Below are 15,100 nucleotides of genomic sequence, written 5' to 3' on the forward strand. Positions count from 1 at the left end.
GTTCCAGGTCTTGGCGGCGAGGTGGGAGAAGGATCTGCCGCCAGCAGTCGTTCTTTGGACGCGGGGGACTGCGACGCGGGTGAGGCCGGCAGAGCGGAGCTGGCGGGTGGGGGTGTAGAAGCTGAGTCGTCTGTTGAGGTATGCTGGTCCGGTGTTGTGGAGTGCTTTGTGTGCGTGGATGAGGAGCTTGAATGTTATCCTCTTGTTGACGGGGAGCCAGTGCAGGTCCCTCAGGTGGGGTGTGATGTGACTGCGGCGGGGGATGTCGAGGATCAGACGTGCAGAGGTGTTCTGGATGTGTTGAAGTTGTCTCAGGAGTTTGGCCGAAGTTCCTGCGTAGAGGGTGTTTCCGTAGTCCAACCTGCTGGCGACGAGGGCGTGGTCGGTGGGTGTCGGGTGTCGGCCACCAGGAGTCGTCCCAAGCTTAGGGGGTTGATTCGAGGATGAGAACCTCCGTCTTGTCCAAGTTCAGCTTCAGTTGGCTGTTCCTCATCCATTCAGTGACGGCCTTCATTCCTTCGTGGAGGTTGGTCTTGGCGGTGTGAGGGTCATTGGTGAGGGAGAGGATCAGTTGGGTGGCATAGGAGATTATGTTGAGGTCGTGCTGTCGGGTGACGTGGGCGAGGGGTGCCATGTAGATGATGAACAGTGTCAGGCTGAGGGATGAGCCCTGGGGTATGCTGCAGATGATCTCTGTGGCATTGGAGCGGAATGGGGGGAGGCGGACGCTCTGTGTTCTGCGGGAGAGGAAGGATGTGGTCCAGGACAGGGCCTTCTCTTGGATCCCGGCGTTGTGTAGGTGGGTTCGTAGTGTGCAGTGGCAGACCGTGTCGAAGGCAGCCGACAGGTCCAGGAGGATGAGGGCTGCTGTTTCTCCGTTATCTAGCAGGGTCCTGATGTCATTGGTAGCTGCAATAAGTCGGTTTCGGTGCTATGGTTGCTGCAGAAGCCGGACTGGGACGGGTTCAGGATGCTGTTCTCCTCGAGGTAGCGGGTCAGTTGTTTGTTGACAGTTTTCGCGATGACCTTTGCTGGGAATGGGAGCAGGGAGATGGGCCAGCAGTTCTTGAGGTCCTTGGGGTCCGCCTTGGGCTTCTTGAGTAAGGCGTTAATTTCAGCATGCTTCCAGCTTTCCGGGAAGGTTGCGGTCTCAAAGGAGATGTTGATTACTTTCCGGAGATGGGGTGCAATGGCTGTGCTGGCTTTGTTGAAGATGTGGTATGGGCATGGGTCTAACGGTGATCTGGAGTGGATGGCGTTCACGATCTTGCTGGTGTCCTCGTGGTTGATGCATTTCCAGGAGAGCAGGCGGTTGGTGCGGGTGGTGGTTGTGGGGGCGGAGGTCTCAGTGGTTGTCGGGGTGGTTGTAGCGTTGAAGCTGTCGTGGATGTCGGCGATCTTGCGGTGAAAGAAGGTGGCCAGCGAGTCGCACAGGTCTTGTGAGGGTGGGGTGTCGGTATTGGAGCTGGGGTTGGAGAGTTCCTGCACGATGTTCGAAGAGCTCTTTGCTGTTGTGTGCGTTGTTTTCTAGGCGGTCTTGGCGGATAAAATGAGGTGATGGTGTCAGCGAGTGGCTTTCTTGTGGGCTTGCTAGCTGACCGGTGTTTGTTCGTGGAGCCAGTTCTTCTCCAGTTTCTGGCATGTTCGTTTGGAGGCCTGGAGGTCTTCGGTGAACCAGGTGGCTTTCTTGCTGGTGTGGCTGTTGAAGGGTTTCTTGAGCGCGGCAAGGGTGTTGGCGCAGTCGTCAATCCACTGTCTGAGGTTGCAGGCGGCAGTGTCGGGGTCGATGGGGTCGGTGGGTGGGCTCAGGTGAGGGTGGTAGTTAGCTGGTCTTCGGTGACTTTGCCCCAGCTGCTACGAGGCATCTGTTGGGTGCGGTGTTGAGGGTGGGCTTCCTGAAGGTGAAGTGGATGCATTGATGGTCGGTCCAGTGGGGTTCAGTGATGTGGTTGAAGGAGACGTGGGGGCTTGCGGAGAAGATGGGGTCAAGCGTGTGGCTGGCAGCGTGGGTGGGTGTTGTCACGAGCTGTCTGAGTCCGAGGTTGGCGAGGTTGGCGATCAGGGTGGTGGTGTTGGTGTCATTCTCGAGGTGGAAGTTCAGGTCCCCGAGGCGGATGTAGTCCGTGGAGGTGAGGGCGTGAGTGCTGATGAAGTCGCTGAACTGTGGTCGGGGTCCAGGGGGTCTGAAAATGAGGGTTCCTCTGAGGGTGGTGTTGGGGTCGGTGTGCATCTGGAAGTGCAGGTGTTCATCAGTGTTGGTAGAGAGTCTGAGGGTGTTCTTGTGGACGATGGTGGTTCCTCTTCCTACTCCGTTGGTGCAGTCCCTGCGGGTGATCTTGTAGCCTTCCGTGATGGCTATGGCGATGCCTAAGGGGCCCTGAGAGCATAGATAGAGAAATACCACTGGGCTCAGAGAGGCATAGAACTGGAACAGGCCACTGCAGTTGTGAGCAGGGTTCGTGTTCTATCGCCCCAAGCAGGGAAGCCCATCAAGGTATTGATTAGTCTACTCTGGCTTTAGGCTGAAAGGGGGTTGCGTTGGACCTGGCCCTTTTTGCAGGGTAATCCCCATTTTGCCTTGTTTGTACTACTTTTCTGACCTATTTTTGCTGTTTTTAGGACTGTGGACACTTTACCACTACTGACCAGTGCTAAAGTGCAAGTGCTCCCTATGTAAAATGTATTGGTGGTGATTGATTTATCTATGATTGACGTATTTGATTTACTAGTAAGTCCCTAGTATAGTGCACCAGGTTTGCCTGGGCCTGTAAATCAAATGCTACTAGTGTGCCTGCAGCACTGATTGTGCCACTCACACGAGTAGCCCTGCAGACATGTCTCAGACCTGCCACTGCAGTGTCAGTGTTTCCAGTTTTAAATGGTAATTTCAACCTGTCAAGTACACTCAATTGACAGGCCCACACCTTTCCCTTTTCCCTTTTACTACATGTACGTCACCCCTAATGTAGGCCAAAGACAGCCTCATGGGCAGGGTGCAGTGTTTTTAAAAGGTAGGGCATGTTCTGGTGTGCTTTACATGCCCTAGTAGTGAAATACTGCTTATTTCATTTTTCTGTACTGCAAGGGTAACATGGGGATAGCCTTGAAATATATTTTAAGTGCAATTTCCTATTGGGAGCAGATAGAGATTTGGAGTTTGGGGTCTCTGAGCTCACAATTTAAAAACACATCTTTGGTTAAGTTGTTAAGAAAGTGGGCATTTTATTGCTTATTCATGCTGTGCCTCTGCCTGTTTTTAGAATACACGTCTGGGTTGGCTGACATTTGGGCTCTTCCACATTCACTCTAGACAGTTACACAAAGAGAGCTGAAGTGTGCCTTGCATATCCTGAGTGCCCATCACCCTGCTGATGGTTCTTTTAGTTGTCACTGAAGCCTGAATAGGGATGTGCCTGTCCTCACACTTCAAAGGCAAACAGGGGTATGAGTATTGGACCTTTAACACCCTAAGATCAGAACTCTTCAGGACTGATGACATTATGCCAGGAAGAAGAGATGGATACTGTGGGAGGGACTGCCACTCTGCCTATTGCTGTGTTGTGATGGCCTGCTGCTTTCTGCTTCTGTCCTGTGAGCGAAAGGACTAGACTTTTCTTTCTACAGCCTGCTTCCAAGGTTCTCCAAGGGCTTGTGTGTGCTTGTCTCCAGCTAAGAAGTCTAGGGGCCATCAAAGACTTCACCTGCCAGTGCCTGGGCTCCTCTTCTGAGAGTACTGACTTGCCAAGTGGTGCCAAATCTTGTTCCTGGGCCCTTGGAAGTGTAACCTGTTGATCGTAAGGAGGAAATCCATGCATCAAACGTCAGCATCTTTTTTTTCAATGCATCACTGCAGAAGATTGACGCATCACCACTGCCTTCACCAAAACGTGGATCTCGCTTGAAGCATCGACCATGGTTTTCACCGCAGGCCTCATCTCACCATCTTGGTGACTCAGAAAAATCACGACAGCGTGAGTCCTGAGCACTGTGTTACCGACGTCCATGGCACCTGCTCCAACTCAGCACCTGCTCACGGCTCAAGAATCAAGGCAACACTGGCCTTGTGGCTTTACAATCGACACAGCACCTACATCGCTGCCTTTGCATTGATGCAGAGTATCTGGATTTTCAACGCATCGTCCCTCGACGCAGATGTTTCACCGACACCATGTCGCAGTAAGGAACCAAGGGCGCTTGTCCAGAAACCTATGCATCACATCCCCTGCCAGTAAGGAACCAACACATCACCTTCCCTGTCAAGCAGAAAGGAACCAGCTCATCACCTCCCCTACCAGTAAGGAACCTACACATCACCTCCCCTGTGTAATAAGGAACAGACACATGCTCTTTCGGTGACTCACCACCCTGGGCCTTGCACCATCTTTGAATTTTTACTCATCGGGTACTTTGTGCCTAAACAACTCATCTATTGATTTCTATGGGCTAAACTTTGCTTAATCTTTTAAAAGTGATATTTTGGCTTGTGTATTTTGAAATTTTGTCTTTTTAGTCTTGTTTTATTCAGATAAATATTGGCTATTTTTCTAAACTGATGTGGACTCCTTTTGTAGTGTTGTCACTGTGTTACCTTACACATTGCCTCTGAGATAAGCCTGACTGCTCATGCTAAGCTACCAAGGGGGTGAGCAGTGGTTATCTTAGCTGTGTGACTCCCTTACCCTGGCTAGGGTGGGGGTCCCTACTTGGACAGGGTGCAAATCTCTGCCAACTAGAGAACAACTCACAAAACAGATATAGGGCTAAAATGTTTAGCCGTGTCCAGTACTGTGATTGAAAGCCAAGCTGTGTAGGGTTACGCACAAAATATTATGTCATTTGTGGAAAGCGAGATATTACATACCATCTTTGTAACTGCGTTTCTCCCAAAGTGACACAGCACCCATTGATAATGTCTGACTTTCCTACACATGCGTGGGAAAGAATTGTGGTAGATTTGTTTGGAACTTTAGGAAATGGGCATCATCTCATGGTGTCAGCGATGAGTATTTAGATTTTCCTTTAGTAGAGGAGTTATTGTCAGCTACCCATGATACGGTCTTCAAGCGGCTAGATTACCTCTTTGTAGCACGGGATATCCCTGCATTCTCAAATCGGATATTGGTCTGCCATTCAAAAGCAAAGAGTTAAAGGAATTTTTGCTCTGATTACATGTCAAGCATTAAAAGAGCACACCTCTGTGGCCTCAAGCAAATGGTGTTTTGCAACGATTCATGGGTACCCACTAACGGGTAATTCAACAAGCATCAACAGTGGGAATTAGGTTAAATCAGGCCTTGTTTCAAGCCCTCCGTGCCTTTCGTTCAACTCCTAACTCCACCACTGATGAAAATCCTGCCACCTTGCCATTTGAGAGAACGATTGGAAATAAACTGACCCAATAGACCGATCCCAGACACTTCTCAGAAGTACCAGATGAAAACATATCCCACTTGTCATCGACAAGCTCAGGAAACAACCTTCGATGAAGGAGACTGGGTCCTGGTGAAGCAGAAACGAAAGCGGAAAACAAAAACTCTGTTTAATGTTGATCCTCTGAGGGTTGGGAATGTGCAAAGGACATATGATGATGGTGCAAAGGACATTTGATGTTGGTGCATCATCCCAGATAGTCCCCCACACGGGGCTTGTCACACTTTAAGGACCCACCTCGAATTTCCTTAACTCCTGCAATCATGAATGAGGTGACTCCGACTGACAGCCCAGGTCAAGCATTAGAACCTGTACCATCGGTGCATAATCAGAGTGCATCTCTACTATCTTAAACTATTCGATCTCGCCTACCAAAGTGAGCTCCTCAACGTCTTATTCAAAAAATACCATGTGATTATTGTTTGTACTTTTTATTTAACATGGGGAGAGATGTAGTGCTGTGAGACTATGCACGCTAAGACTCTAGCGGTTCTGGGCGGACTCAACAAGAAAATACATAAATTGCAGGGAGGGTTTAAGTTGTAGTTAATAATATTTATAACGCAGTGAGTGCAGGTGCCCATTGTATGCTGAAGAATAAAGAGGTACATTCCATAGCCACGTGGCGTATTCCTTTGCATGCTACCAGGGTTGGGGAGGATGCTACAACTTTGATTGCAAGTAGTTAATTCAATTCATCAAGTTAGTGGTAGTGTAATGCTCGAATATTTTATTTTTAATACTAAACCACTGGTTAACAGAATGTTTCTCAAATCAGAAGGGGCAGAAACTACATTTCACTAGATCTTGGCAAGGAAATAAACTAGCATTACACTGTTCATTACACTAAATTCAATATAACAAGATGGTCACCTTGCCAAGAAAGTTTAAATTAAACTTTCAGTATCATCATCTAGACAGGGAACATAAGTGTACTCTACTGAAGTATTTAATTGACAATCATTGGCTCCTTCCCCAGACCAATCACTAATCTCTCTAATTAACCCGACCCCAGATTTCACCAATCTTAACTTTTTGAAAACGATCCCTGCATGCATTTGATTGATGTGTATGCCAATTATAAACTGCATATTAGATCCCTGACCTCATGGAAAAAAACGTTAATTACTTCAAGAAGTTCAAGAGACACAATTAGCCACAAGACCAAAGGTTAAACCGCTGGAGAATGCCATGGAATCCCAAAATGCCTTTCTAGATGCAAACAAACGGCTCGAGAGACATTTTTCATTTTTGCTCAGTGCAATAAACACGAAGATAATCAACAACATTCTTACATATCCACTATGTCTCATGTAAGGCGTTAATATTTGAAGAAAAATAAACATGTCCTTGTTGAGAACACACTTAAATCTGTGGACTACCGAAAATATGTATAAATCACATTTTTGTTTAATAAGCAATATCTTCACACATTCAAACCAAATGTTCTGCAAACACACACTGGGTAAAACTCGCAGTTCAGTTTTTTTCTAGCAAAAACTATGGCTGGAATAACATGGGTGTGTGCCACACACAGGAATATTAGTCCCAAATAACATGATCTGATTAAGGTAATCAGAACCGAAATTAACTAAAACAAACAACTCAAAATCCAAACACTAATGTAAAACTTGTGTGAGACCATCTGTAGTTGGCCATTGCAGGTTGGTCTAGGAAACTGCATATTAGCTGGCTTCCTACTGTTTTCTTGGAGAAAGGAGTTTGTTGTTGAATACCTCTGCTGGACTTGAGTCCTGTTCACCAAACAGTCTAGCATCCACACACCTTACCCCAACTGGCAATGGAGTTGATTTGAGGTGTGGTGCAGTGAGTGTATTAGTGTAACTTTGCAACACAGGGATCCTTATATCTCAGTCGTCGGGTGCAATACTTAACTATTTCTTGCCACTAGTCATATGTACCTTTGTTTGTAGACAAGGAGAATTTAAAAGGAGCAATCATTTAAATCTTACACCATGAACAGTTAAGTCCATTTGGGGCTCCACAATAATGAATGAAGAGAGTTTATGAGTTTTATCAACAATTTGAGTACGTTTAAATTGTTTTATTCAGTTGATATTAGTCTTTTGTCATTAATCTTACAAATTCAAACAATCCACTAGTCAGTATTTAAAAACTAGGTAAATTACCAAATTAGTAAATATTACAAATAAAATAGAAATAATACAGCATGCATATTCCATAAAGGATTTTCCCTAATCTAAATTAGGCAAAAGAATAGCAATTTCTTAATTAAGCCAAAGTAAAGGTGCAGATCAGAAACCTAATAAAGAGTTCTGATGATCGAATAAAATACATAAACATGAAGCCTTTGCACTTAAGCAAAAATAATTTTAGAGCTGCAAAGTGTTCTCAGCTATAAATCAGCAGACATCTTTTGAAAGAAAAAGGTCTCAAGAGGGAATCTCTTCTGAATAGAAGAAACCCTACGGATCTCAGTAAAAGAATCCAGAGTGCTCTTGAGTGCTAGAAGCCAATGTGTCGGACTACTTCTAGGAACACACGCTTATATAAATTTGTTAAAACATAAGTTAAAACAATTAACGCATTCTCTGTTCTTGGCACCCAATCTGATTTCAGCAAACCTCTGCGAGGAGGGAAACTCCCTCGTTTATCACGTCTTCACAATAGATCACAGAACCAAGTCTTTGAAAAGATACTTCGTCCACATCTTGCGCTTCACACAGTTCTTTCCATGAGCCGTACTTCCTGCCATCTCTTCTCCTCCCGGTGAGACCCTCACTATCAGTTATGTAATACATAACAAATGACTATTCACTAACAGAAAGATTCTGGAAAGTTACAGCATCTTCTGTGGAAGAGAAAAGCATTTAAATGCTAATGTTCAACTCAATGTTAATATCACATCAGTAATCAGGGCAACTTTAGTCAGTGCATTAATAGTTCTTTTTATATTCTTGTGATACTTAAGTATTGTTACCTATTACAAAATGTATATTGATAAAACATATGCTATTTTACATAATTATCTGCACTTTCTATTTAAATACAATTTTGTTTACAATAGAAGAAACTTCGCTCCATCAACCTAAAGGACAGATGCCGAGTATGCTGGGCTATTTTGCTAGCAGCAGTATCTATGGAGGTGAGGTTGCACACTCTCTACAAAGTACTTGCTGGGTTTAAGCAATCAAGCAACCACTATTTACTGTAAGTGCTACTTTGTATTTCGTCTACCATAATACACTGAGGCGGACAGGGGCAGGCTTGCTAGACAGGCCCACTACCCATCATTTCAGAAGTGGTATGTTCAGCAGTATTACCAGGTTTCAAGGAAAGGAAAAGAGAAAGTGATGCATGATGTTGATAATATCTTGAACAAGGGCTTGTCGCAGCAAAGTAGGTGAAGCAATGGGTTTGCATGTTCATGCAAGGGCTTGTATTGTACGTAATACGTTTTCCAGATTTCAAACGGACCCAAAAAATAAAATATATCCAGGGGCTGGTCACTGGAGATGTGATGACTCAAAGCAATAAGTCAGGTGCTTTTGAGATGCCCTTCCATGACCTGGTAAGGTTGTCGATGTTCCACAGGGAGGAGAATTTGAAGTCCGGTCCTCTCATGTGTTGATAGGGTACATTAAAAATGCTGAGCCCACATCAGAATGCGTATATACTCTCAGTTGTTTCCTAGACAGGAACAGTTCTTAATGTGAGCAACTGGTTGCAGGTCGGACTCACCTGCACTCAATTTGAGGACCATCACTTACTTTTTCTCGTTAGACTTTTATCCAAATTAAGAGAGATAAAAATTAAAAGGGAGGAGGAAGAGAAAGGAGAAACAAAGGGAAAAAGTAGGGATGAAAAAGAATCGACAAAGCGAAATAAAGGGACCCGGAGTAAATAGAAACCCATGAGGTGGAATCAAAACTGCACACCCTTGGTATGCTGCAATCTAGACACCGCTGTAGGGTTCAGGGAAAAAGCCTGGGACCGGCACTTATTATTTTACAAATTAAGCAATGGACAGGAGTAGGCTAGTTCATGGAGGAATTCACCAGGGGTAGTTCGGTGAATGTGCATTATTTATATTTTCATGAGAAAGAAATAAATTTGGGGGTGGAGACTCTGGTTTACATACCTGAGTACAATTTCTCACCTTAGTAACAGTCCTGAGACCACAGGTTTTTTTAAGTATTCTTTCTGTGGTACCTACGTCCTTGGTCTGTGCAACTGGATTTTTATCAAGAGGTTCTGAGTGACACTGAGATGTTTGTGATATCACTAAGAACCCAGAGGTGGAAAACATCCCCTTTCTGACAATTACACATGTACAGTTTTATGCGATGTTTGCCCAGTGCTTCATGTGTACAGGTGCCTGTAGTTGGTGGACACTGGTAATGGCTTTTGAGGAATTGGACTTATTTACTATCAGTGACTTTCTTTCAGGGCAAGAGGCAAAAAAAAAAAAGGAGGAGGAAAAGAATGATAGGAAAACAGTGAAAACGGGGAAAGCAGGGGTTAAAAAGAACCGGCAAAAGTAAAAAGATGCAATGATTCTAGGGTAGTGAAAGAAAGTAGAATGTAGTAGAAAGTGTTGTGTGGTAAATAAATAAATAAATACCGGTACTATTTTTCTATGCATTAACTGAAAAAGGATAGCTCAATAAATAAGAGGCAGAATCCGTGGTATCTGAGTCATACGGGCTTTAATCAGATGGCTCGAGCCAATGGACCATCGGGTTCCATCACCTGCTAAGGTTCAGGAAGCGACAAGAATGACAGTCGCGCATATCATATTAACATCATACAGTATATATAGTAAAACAGTACAATTGCATTGAATACAGTAGGCGTAACAAGTGACAAACGGAAGATAAGAACATATGGGCGTAAAAAGAAGGCGTGCACAGGGCGTGCACAGAGGCATGTGATGTAAACGTCACAGAAGTGTCATAAATGGGTGGATACATGGAGGGGGCTACCTGGGCAGCTGGAACCTTTAACCTACTGGTGCGCGCAAACGGGTCATGACGTGTAACTGGGGAGAGCTGGGGGCTCTGACTTCTAGCACTAGAAGAGGAGACTAAAGTCTGGGATGTCAGAACGACCTGTACCTATAGCATATCTGATATCTCGTGTTTGGAGTACATGTTTGCTTGAATCTAAAAGTCATCAGGGCAAAGGCTACTTGTCACTAAGGCTAGTGCATGCATATATTTCTTAGTGTATTGCGTGTGCTATGAATCTTCTATGGGTATTAATTCAGTAATTCTCTTGCATGGAGACAGGAAGACTAGACTATAGATGAAGATGTTTATGCGGTTCGTTAGCTAGGAATGTGAAACCGGGGAGCTGAACTGATAACTGTAAGCATAACATATTCTTGGCAGACAGGCAGGCAGGCCAGGCCGGGCACCGCGCTGCTTGGCAGGAAGTAAGTGAAGGGTCAGGGATGCGGGCGGGGCTGCCTCTCTCCTCGGAGTGGTTCAGGAGACTTGAGGCTTGAATCTGGTGTCCGGGCCCTGTGAGGCCTAGAAACGGGTGCAACTCGATGATTTAACGTGCACAATGAAAAGACGTTGGCAACATAAGCCTAGAAGCCTAATTCACGTTGCTTTTACGGGGGACTGGATAACTGACATACTAACGTTGGACACAACTGTAATTGCGTCTTTATTCGGTCAAGGGAGTAAATATGCATATTAATCATGCACATATAACATATAATGGGGAACACGTAGGGACACATGACAGGGCAAAATTCAATTTTCCTCAGTTGGACCTATGCACTTACTTGTTTCCTTATCTATCTGTTTATGTATATATTCACTGAAAAAAGGTAAAGTGCCGTTATAGCTAGGTGTTTGAAATTAGGTAAAAGCTAACGTTAAACAAAAAAACTCTGAAATTCACCAGTTATAGTTTACTGAGCTAACTATAGGAATAAAGCGTCTTCATAATTAGTGACACTATACGAGTTCATTCCAGGTCAGAGCCCTTTCCTGTGAAGGATTATTGTAAAAGGGAAGGAAAACATGAAATCTAAAATAGATTTATTAAGCCCCTGTGCCGAAGTCATAATACTTGTTACCTTCCCTTTTTTCAGCCTGAACTTGATATATAATATACAACACATTTCAGGATAAGTCTTGTGCAGGTACGGCTTGACACCAGCATGGGTTTCATTCAAGAAGTTGTCATGCATCAGAGAGCTCTTCTTTGCATTAATATACGTTTCTTTAATCATGTATATTTTGTTTGCTTAATTTATTCTTTTGTTCCTGTCTGAATTATTGCTAGAGGGGTTCTCTCATAATTCATCGATTTTAAGCAGAGTCAATATCCTCACTATAAACTTAATCCACAGCACTGAGGTTCCTCTGTCAGATTGCCTAATCTCTATCAAAGATGTCAGAAAAATACCTGCCTGTTTGTTCCTATACATCAAAACCTCGTATTATATTGGCGTTAGGAAAAACAGATTCCATCCTAAATTGCAGGCACAGAACAGTCACGGGGTTACCTATCCTAAATTCAGAAAAGATCACAAAAAGCTATTTTCAACTTTTTGCGTCAAGATATCTCTATGGCCCCCGTCACCATAGGAGACTGCAGCTTTAGCTTTGAGATACATGGCAGAAAGTAGCCTACCTCAAAATTAAGAAAGCCTTCTCTCTGTGGTGGGAAATATTTAAACTTACTCTCAAAATATATACCAAGATAGGCAACCATTACCAGCCATTCCAGAGGGTGATTATTTATAGCAGAGGAACATTTAAACTTGTCAGTCTGCTTCATGATTAATGCTTCGGTCTTAGACACATTAATCATAAATTGCTTCTTTTTACTATTGTCAGAAGCCTTTTCAGAGGGCCATGGGGACAAGCATGAGCAACTGGGCCCAACTGTGATAGTTTAGGCCTTTTACTCCTCAAATCATAGGTCCTGATTTACTGTGGACTATGAGCAACTGGACCAAGTACCCCTTTAGCACTTGACTCTCAAAAGTTGCGTGGGTCGAGCAGTCCAAGGCTTCATAGGGTGTCGTTGGCAAGGGTGAAGAAAGATCAATGCTAGTGGTAAACAAAGGCTCACAACTCAAAATATGTTCAATAGCAGCAATAAATGATTTTTAAGTCAAAACTTGCTTTTATGAAATAGGATTATTTATATAGAAACACAAAGCGAAATACAATATAAACACAAACAATACACAAGACTCCCTGAGATTGGGGTTCCAGTGTTCAAATGGCAGGTCTCTGAGTCCCAATTCCCTCTCACTAGCAATAGTGGTTATTCCCTATTCACTATAGGCAGCATTCAGGTTAGTCCCACTAGTGGTCTGTCTCAGGAGTCCCACTCCAACTGTGATAAAAGTAAAATTCTTCGAGCGCCATTTTCCATTGTTTATTTCCAAACATCATATGTGATTTAGGGTTCAAGGCTCTGGAGTTTGTGATGGGGGTCTGCTTCCTTTTGAAGTGCTATCTCCTGAGACCTGCCCTTCATCCAGAAAGGATTCTGTCACAGCATGAGTCACTCCAACCCTGATAGCTACACAACACAGGGCATGGGAGTGACTAGAGGTTTAAACCTGGATGCAATTCACGGTGATATGTGTCTCAAAAGATACCTAAGGGTTTCAGCTCTATTCATTAGGGTTCTCTTATCAGCCCCATCTCCTTCCTGAGATGTAACAAAGCCCTTTCCAGTGACTTCTCTCCCTTCAAAATGTACTAAAGAGACTGGTTCTATCCTCCTCCAATACATCCCACCCAGCTCACAGACAATACATAACAAGAAGCGGCTCAGATTGTGCATGAGAAGAGACAGTCAACATATGTATCTGCCAAAAAAGCAGACATGACAAGAGCTGGGTCCCCAAGCCTGGATGTAAATCTGACATCGCCCACAGTGCGAACACACCTTTTTCTAATACAAATATCATAGCAGGCATATATGCAGAAACAACTGCTTCCCATTCAGTACACCTACAAGAGGGCAAGCCCAATACCAGGCTATGTCCAATTCTAGGCTATCCCCTATCAATCTGCTAACCTTCCTTTGATCCTACTGCTAGATCTCTTCTCCCCTCTTGTAATAACGTGGAAACCACTGATGAGTCAGAAATCATAAAACAAACACCAAAGTCCAATTTGGCCCATGGAGCCCCAAGAGGAAGTTGGCACAAAAGAAGCTGTTTCTTATAACTAATAAATAATAAGCTAACAAGTACAGGTGAATACACAGGGGGAGGGAGGGGTGGTTTAGTCATTTCAGGAATTGTTGATCATAATTAAGGCTCCTGGTTTTCTGTTTTTACAGATTTTAACTGATAATTACAGCCAGAAAACAAATTGTTTCCGGTCTGTAAAATGCAGAAAAGTGTGCTTTTTGTGGGTGCCTCTCCATGTTGTTTGCCGTAATTTCAAAGACAACAGTTGGGCAGCATGGGAAGTTAAAAATAGGTTGAGATTTCCCTAAATGCAGGTTTATGGTAATATATGTTTGTATTTGTAATTATAATGCTTAACTATTCCTGACGGTGTAGTGTTTTGCTATATTTGGCTGCTTAATGTGCTAAAAAAAAATGACAAGCAACAAAGTATGAGTGACTTTGGAGAGACTTTATTGATGGACTGCACGATTACTGAAAATCTTTACAGTATAAAAACTTAATGAACATCCCCCACCCCCCGACGTGCCCCATCCACACATAAAAGTAGATATCCCTTTGAGTTAAAATAGTGACAATTAATACTGCTTAATTGTCCAGAGCAGAGTTCTTTTAGAAGGAGAAGAGTATGGTCACTCCATTGTTCCACTACAGATGAAGAGAGGCGCATAGAAGTTCAGTAAAATCAATTCATACACCAAAGCCGGTTGACGGTAGGTGGGTTCCTCGTTGGGCCCTTAGACCATCCAAGATTAGATGACTGGGACCGAAGAATTCCAGTTGCTTGACAGGCACCCGCTAAATTAGCTGTGAGCTAGCATCATTGGGGCCACCGGTGGAGCGCAGACCCCAATATCGGAACCCTTAGGATTAGTGGCCGTTAAGTGGGAGTCGAGAGCCATTTTTACCAGATGTATGAATTTCCCAACTCTGGCTATCAGACAGGTCGTGGAGACAGAGAGGCACCAGTCCGAGGCCTCTCTGCAGGTTCTGTGGCCTAAGTTCCGTAAGGTCGGACGCAACAAACGATGGTGGTCGTTGGCCAACTTTGGGCAACAACACTGCAGGTGTAGCCAGGATTCTCTGCGATAATTGCATAGACAGGCTATGGCGTCATCCGTTCGTGCCTATTTAGGGTTAAAGTCCACGATCCTGAGGGCCAAGAGGCGAAAGTACAGAATTTTCTTTCTCGCATGGGTGGATACTGGGTCTTGCAGGTATATTTGGGGTTTTCCAGAGATATATGATTTGTCCAGGGCCTGAGTTAGTGGGTTGTGCCGAAGGGATGCAAGGTCAAGCCCGAAAGAGATGGTCTGGACTTGTCGCTTAACGGTTTGGGCCCAGGCTGAAAATGGAATCTCATGCAGGGGCAGGCTCCTTCTCTCGATTTTCAGTGCATCAATGGCTAGTTCCACCTTGGAGTGCCATGGGGAGCCCACTTCACCAAAGATTGTTTTTAGGAAGTGCTTTAGAGTGTGTTCTGGCGCTTTCAATACTCTAATATAGAAT

The 15,100-nt window shown here is 44.3% G+C and overlaps 1 protein-coding gene across 1 annotated transcript in view; it reads right to left on the minus strand.

Annotated features, from left to right (window-relative positions):
• TLL2 (tolloid like 2) overlaps window positions 1–15,100 on the minus strand; it is a 2,328,887-nt gene that overhangs the window by 1,709,549 nt on the left and 604,238 nt on the right. The gene's annotated exons all lie outside the window — the stretch shown is intronic.

Source organism: Lissotriton helveticus, chromosome 5_1, assembly GCF_964261635.1.
Source record: "Lissotriton helveticus chromosome 5_1, aLisHel1.1, whole genome shotgun sequence".
In the NCBI taxonomy this organism is placed as follows: Eukaryota; Metazoa; Chordata; class Amphibia; order Caudata; family Salamandridae; genus Lissotriton; species Lissotriton helveticus.